The sequence below is a fragment of the Nyctereutes procyonoides genome, unplaced genomic scaffold (assembly GCF_905146905.1).
Source record: "Nyctereutes procyonoides isolate TBG_1078 unplaced genomic scaffold, NYPRO_anot_genome, whole genome shotgun sequence".
Taxonomy (NCBI): Eukaryota; Metazoa; Chordata; class Mammalia; order Carnivora; family Canidae; genus Nyctereutes; species Nyctereutes procyonoides.
The window spans coordinates 25,252,039-25,258,651 of NW_026575046.1; the positions used below are offsets into that span (position 1 = coordinate 25,252,039).

Here is a 6,613-nt window from a genome sequence, read left to right on the forward strand (position 1 = left end):
CATAAGTACTGTATGATTCCACTTACATGCACATACCTATAATCAAAATTATAGACACAGAGAGTAGAATGTGGTTTCCTGGGGCTGGGGAGAGAGAGTAAGGGGAATTATTGTTTAAAAGGTACAGAGTTTCAGTTTTGCAAGGTGAAAGGTGTTCTATGAATGGATAGTGGTGATGGCAGTACAACAGTATGAATGTACTTAGTGCCACCAAACAGAACACTTAAAAATAGTACATGTTATATTACCATGATTAAAAAAACTCAATCTAAACTTTAAAAAAAGTGTGGGGTGTGTATCCATCTATCTGTGTATGTTTCTGTGTTTTATGTTGGGGAGTTGAGGAAGATAGTGGACGTTCTTTTTTAAAAAATTAAAGGAGAAGAAAAAAAGAAGGCACCAAAATAATAGTAATTAAATTTTGCCAACCACAACTTCTGAATAACTTGACCTTTCATTTTTATAATACATTGGATAAGAAAGAAGTCAAAATTACCCACACATGCAATTTTAGTCACTTTTCTAAGAAACATGTTTGGTACAGGTTCCACGCTGACATCTCTTAATTAACTAATCATGATTTTGGAACACTAGTCCATGCTGGTTTATAAATCAAACACTGAACCAAAAGGTAGGTCACAAGAACTCCAACTAAAGACACTATAATACACTCTTTAATTGCTGCGCTGTCTTTTTCTTTAAAGTTGTAATTCCCCAATTTTGGATATCACAGTAAAGTTGACACAGAAGATAGCATCTTAACATAGTATTACTTAACAAAGATGGCTGTCATTTCTGTCACATGAAAACCCTGTCAGGAACCACACTTCAACTTTCTGTTGCCATAGATACCACTTTTCCTCTGTGATCAAAAGTGAAAAACATAGCTCAGTGTCATGATTCAAAATATAAAGAATTGAAACCACTTCAGAAATATATACAAAGATTCAAGAGCAAGTCTCTTATCACTGGGATTTCAGTCACACAAAGTAAAATTCTAGAGCATCAATTGTTGCTTGGCCAGTGGAGAAGTTGAAGAATAGAATACTAATGATGCAAAATGACTCCATATAACAGCAAAACAAGTTTGAATCAATGCATTGCTTCTAGGTGTATTTTTTTCTTTTTTCTTTTTTTTAGTTATTTTTTTCATTTATTAATAAAAGAATGTACCTGGGACCTCATATCCAAGTTGTAAAACTTAACCTGGACAAAGTTAATTTCCTGGTATATTGATTAAAGAGCAAACTTGACATTAAATATTGTCATTGTTTTATCCTGAACTGCATTTAATTTTATCCTGAAGAATGGTAGTCAGATATTATCTATGAATTTAAGGGCATATTGGCAAATGGTGCATATTTGTACACCAGAGAAGTCTGAAGGGCAAAATTATTCAAATTAAAATTAAAGCCCTGATGGAAATAATTATAAGGCTGGAAAACACCTGTACAGCAGTAAACAACATGTTCAGGAAAAGAGTCACTTTCAGAGATTACCGTGGTCATCTAGCTATTGTGGAGTTTTGCCAAGACTATTGTGGGAAATGTTAACCTTCTGTGGTCTCTTGTGTCTTCTGGGTATGGAGAGTGACAGGAGAAATGAGTCTATGCTCGAATGCCTTTGAAACTTATAGGGATTAAAAATGCACATTTATTCCCCCCTTTTTTTCCTTGTGGGTCTTATTTATGGAATATTGCAGTAAGTGCAAGTTGAATAGTCCTGGTCTAAGTAAAAATAGCTAATTAAAATGAGGAGCCAGCAAAATAATTATTCATATGATAACTTTTTTTCTGAAAACTAGTTTTTATACAAAAAGGCAAATGGGAAGAGACTGTTAAATTGTTACATTTACTAATACAAACAGCATTATACTATATTGAATAATATTTTGGGGATCAAAATTCCTTCATGAGTTATTACCTACAATAATTGGGAGGCAACAGGCATGATAGGTGAGCCTAAGTGCTTGGGGTTAGATAGAACTGGTCTCTACCACTGATTAGTATGGATGTTGAGTAAGTTACTTAAATTCTTTAAATCTCAATTTTCTTACCACATAATGCTAGTAATAATAATATTTACCTGGTAAGATTATCACAAAGTTTAAGTAAATAATATTATCAAATTTCTAACCACACAAAAAAATCCTCTGAGTAATATTTTAAGATTTTATTTATTCATGAGAGAGGCAGAGACATAGGCAGAGGGAGAAGCAGGTTCTCTGAAGGGACCCTGATATGGGACTTGATCTGGAACTCCAGGATCATGTCCTGAGCCGAAGGCAGACACTTAACCGCTGAGCCACCCAGGTGTCCCTGAACAATATGTTTTAAAGCCCAATATTGAGTGACGTAGAAAAAAAAAAAAACGGCTATTTACAAAGATGAAACACGTCATGTTGTTTGATGGAAAGTCTCAATTTTGGTTTTCTTCTCTCTCTCTCTCTCTTTTTTAAGGATTTGTTCATTTCTTCTAGAAAGAGAGAACAGAGGAAGAAGAGGAGGGAGAGGAGAGAATATCCTCAAGCAGACTCCCCACTGAGCTCTGAGCCCACCACCAGGCTCCTTCTGACAACTCTAAGATCATGACATGAACCAAAATCCAGAGTCAGACCCTTAACCAACTGAGCCATGCAGACACCTCAGAGACACTGGATTTTGTAAGAAAGAATATTTGTTTCCAAAGTATATTTTTCTTTTAGCACAATTCCAAACAAAACACTAGTGGGATTTATTTGGGAATGGGCGAAGATCATGTAGAAGAATAAATGGGATGCAATAAATACAAATAATTTTAGAAAGAATATTAATATATTAATGATTCTAAAGTTTTAAAGATTTACTAACAAAATTCTGAGTAGTGTGTTCATGTTTGAAGAATTGTGAAGAGGATTAATAGAGCATCCATAAATCAGAAATAGAGTCCAGCATATATAATACTTTGCTGCCATAAAAAATGTTATATAATAAAGTCAGTAGAGAAATAAATAGCTACCCTCTAGAAGTGGGTATTAGAAGTATTAGGCTAATTTGTTAGGAAAGAAAAGCTAGATTATATATTTTAGATAGAAATAATGAACAAATATGCTAAAACATTAGATGTAAAACTTAGAGTCATTTAAAGATTTAGTAGAAATAACAGACTAGGAATGCAAGTTGAATATCTAGGTGCACAGAATCACTGTAAAATTCTTGAAGGAAAAGTGTATATATGTAAATCAATATGTTGAATGTTACATGTCAGTAATTTCATAACCAAATATATGAGGCAAATGGCCAAGTGAGATACAATGTTTGCAACAATAGTATTACAAAAAGATGGCTTTCAAGTCAAATAAGTAAGTGACTAACTCTGCAACAGAAAAAAATGGCTCAAATCATTTAGGCATTTTAGAAAGGAAGAAATACAAATGGACAGTAAACACATAAAGGTTTACATTACCAATAATTAAGTAATGCAAAATTTTAAAAGATCTCATTATCCTTCATAAAATTGGCAAATACAAAAAAAAAAATCCAAAAATAGAGATTGTTTGGTGGGACAAGCATCCTCATAAAGTAAAGGATTCTCACAAGTAAAAATTGGCATAAGCTTTTGGCAAAGCAACTTGGAAAAACAGAGCTTTCACTCTTTTCATTTTCTTTTTCCAATAATAGTTGTTGCCAGAACTCACCCTTAGGAGATGGGAAACCAATATACATAGAAGAGTTTTCATTTTAGTGTTTCTGTGATAATAGTAGGCATCCTAGTTATCATTAATGATGAATAGTTAAATAAATGATGCCACATCCATTAATTGAATTACATATCCATTAAAACTATTTTTAAAAATTCTTTAATGACATTAAAAATGTTCAAGGTATATTAAATGGGACAAAAAGACAAATCAGAATAAGAAATAATTGCATAATTGAATTTTGTGTAAATAAATACATGCATTCCACATTTGTAAGTGTATTCTCACAATAAATCCAATTAGAATACTAACAGCGATGTAGTTGTAGAGTGGTAGTGAAAATACATCTCAACCTCTTCTCTATACATTTTGTATTTGCTTTATTTTATTTTTTTCCATGTTAGAAATACTTTATTACATCAAGACTCATTCCAACACTATTAACATTTTAAATGAATGAATATTGAAAATTAAATACATTTTTGCAGTTATAGAAATAATAAAGTTTTCTGCTTAACATCTTGGGATATTTTTTAATATCTTGGGATATTCTTCAATTAAGTTACTCTTTTATTATTAAGGACATATCAGATATTAAACTGAGAAGAAGAGATACTACACTTGATTTTAGCCAAATGGCTGAGAAGCTAACTAGTTATTCTTTTTATTATTGTGATTATCTCCTCTTTCTACCAATGAATCATTTTGAATAGCTAATATAGGTGCATGGCACAAAATTCAGAAGATACAAAGAAATATATAGTGGAAATCCATCCTTCTTCCTCCTCTGCCTGGTATCCACCTAACTCACCCACTAAGGGTTATTGATGTTATCAGTTTCTTTTTTATCATTCCAGATATGATTTATATATTTTAGAATAACCCTTCAATACACACACACACACACACACACACACACACACACACAAATAGTAGTATACCCTTCTGTACTATTCTGCATATTGTTTTTCTCACTTAATATTTAATGATGTATTTTCGTATCAGTACATATACAAGTGTTCCATTCTTTTTAGTGATTTCATAGAATTCAGTATCAACACAATGTAATTTATTAACTGTTCCCATTATGATGGGCAATTAGGTAGTTTTTAGCCAATTTGCATTTACAAACAATGTAACTAGTAAACTAAAACTAGTTCAGCTTTTTAGTTTTGAAATTTACTGTGAGAGACACCTGGGTGGCGCAGCAATTGAGCGTCTGCCCTCAGCTCAGGGCGAGATCCCAGGACTGGGGATCAAGTCCTGCAGCTGGCTTCCTGTAGGGAGCCTGCTTCTCCCTCTGCCTGGGTCTCGGCCTCTCTCTCTCTCTCTCTGTCTCTCATGAATAAATAAATAAAATATTTAAAAAAAAAGAAAGAAAGTTACTGTGAAATTGCCTTCCATGGCTTTATACCATTTGTAATCTCATCAGTAACAAATGGACATGTTTATTTCCCCTAGACAATATGGGTTTGATCAAGCTTTTTGATTGCCAATATGGAGATGAAAAATGGCATCTCATTGTAGTTTTAAAGTGCACTTCTCTTCAAGAGTGAGGTTGTTTTTCATATGTTTAACAGTCATTTATATCTCGTTTTGAAGCTAAAGTTTGTAGCACAGTTTGATCTGATCATTGCATTCCACTTCATGCCCTGTAGAACCCGAAGATGCCTTTATATCTCCACTGCTTTCATATCAGTTTAGGTCACTTTGACTGCACATAACATAAAATCCTGGCTCAACTGACTTTAATAGTGAGGGAAATCTTTTATCCTACATTATATTATGTCCTAAAATAGAGTAACACTAGGGTTGGTTAATTAAGCTACCTCAGCAAGGAAACTGAGGTCCCTGCTCTTTCTATCTTTCTGATTGCCACACTCCAACTCGATTACCTCATGGAAGGAAAAAGGCAGCATCACAGCCTACTGACAATAAAAATGATAATAAAGCTAGTTTAAATTTTGCAAATTTGAATTACAGAAAGGTATAAAATAAGAAGTAAATTTTCCTTCTCTTCTACTTTGAGTCTCTCTCCAAAAGAAACCACTTAAGTTCTTATAATTATTTGAAAAATAAAGAAAACTAAGACTATGTGCATACCTGAGTATCTCTATTTATATTTCATGCATTCATTTGTTTATTTTAAGCCCCAAAGAGACCCATATTTTATATATCATTCAAAGCTTCACTTTTTTTCACTCATTATTCCTTAAAGATTTTTCTAGTTAGGCTATATAGTCCTCTGTTTGTCATAATTTTTAATCGGTCTCCTTGCTGATAAAGACATTGGTTAGTCCTATTTGGAGGCTACTATAAATAAAGCTGCAGTGGACATCTTTGCATATTTATACTGGCATACTTCTACAAGTCCAAGTTCCTAACAGTGGATCAAGGTGAAAGAAAGTACATTTTACTTTTTAATTTTTTTTTATATTTTTACTATTTTATTTATTTACTTGAGAGAGAAAAAGTGGTGGGGAGGGTCAGAGAGAGAGACAGAAGCAGAATCCCCACTGAGCAGGAAGCCCGATATGGGGCTTGATCCCAAGACCTGGAGATCGTGAGCTGAGCCTAAGGCAGATACTTAACAGACTGAGCGGCCCGGGTGCCCTGGGAAAGTACATTTTAAACTTGATGGTGAAATTTACCTCCAGAAAGGTAGTCCCAGTGTACCTGACCACCAAGAGTGTATGAGAGTATCTGTTTTCTGTTGATAGAGAATCTTGCCTCTTCCAGGAGCCCCTTGACATCTGGGTGTCACCAGATGGGTAATGAGGATGGGTGCTCACCAGGAAGCAAGTCTAGCCCCCGTGCTGGGGGCATCAGCTGTCTCCCTCCATAGTCTTTGATTTCTTATTGATTGTGAAGTGGCAGTCACAGTGTGGGAGCCAGTAGTCTCTTTTCTTGGGTGTAGCGACCACACCCTGGATT

At 34.1% G+C, this 6,613-nt stretch overlaps 1 pseudogene; it reads right to left on the reverse strand.

Annotated features, from left to right (window-relative positions):
• Nucleotides 1–4,220: 4,220 nt before the first annotated feature.
• On the reverse strand, nucleotides 4,221–4,330 carry LOC129510036 (U2 spliceosomal RNA; annotated as a pseudogene).
• Between the last annotated feature and the right edge of the window lie 2,283 nt (nucleotides 4,331–6,613).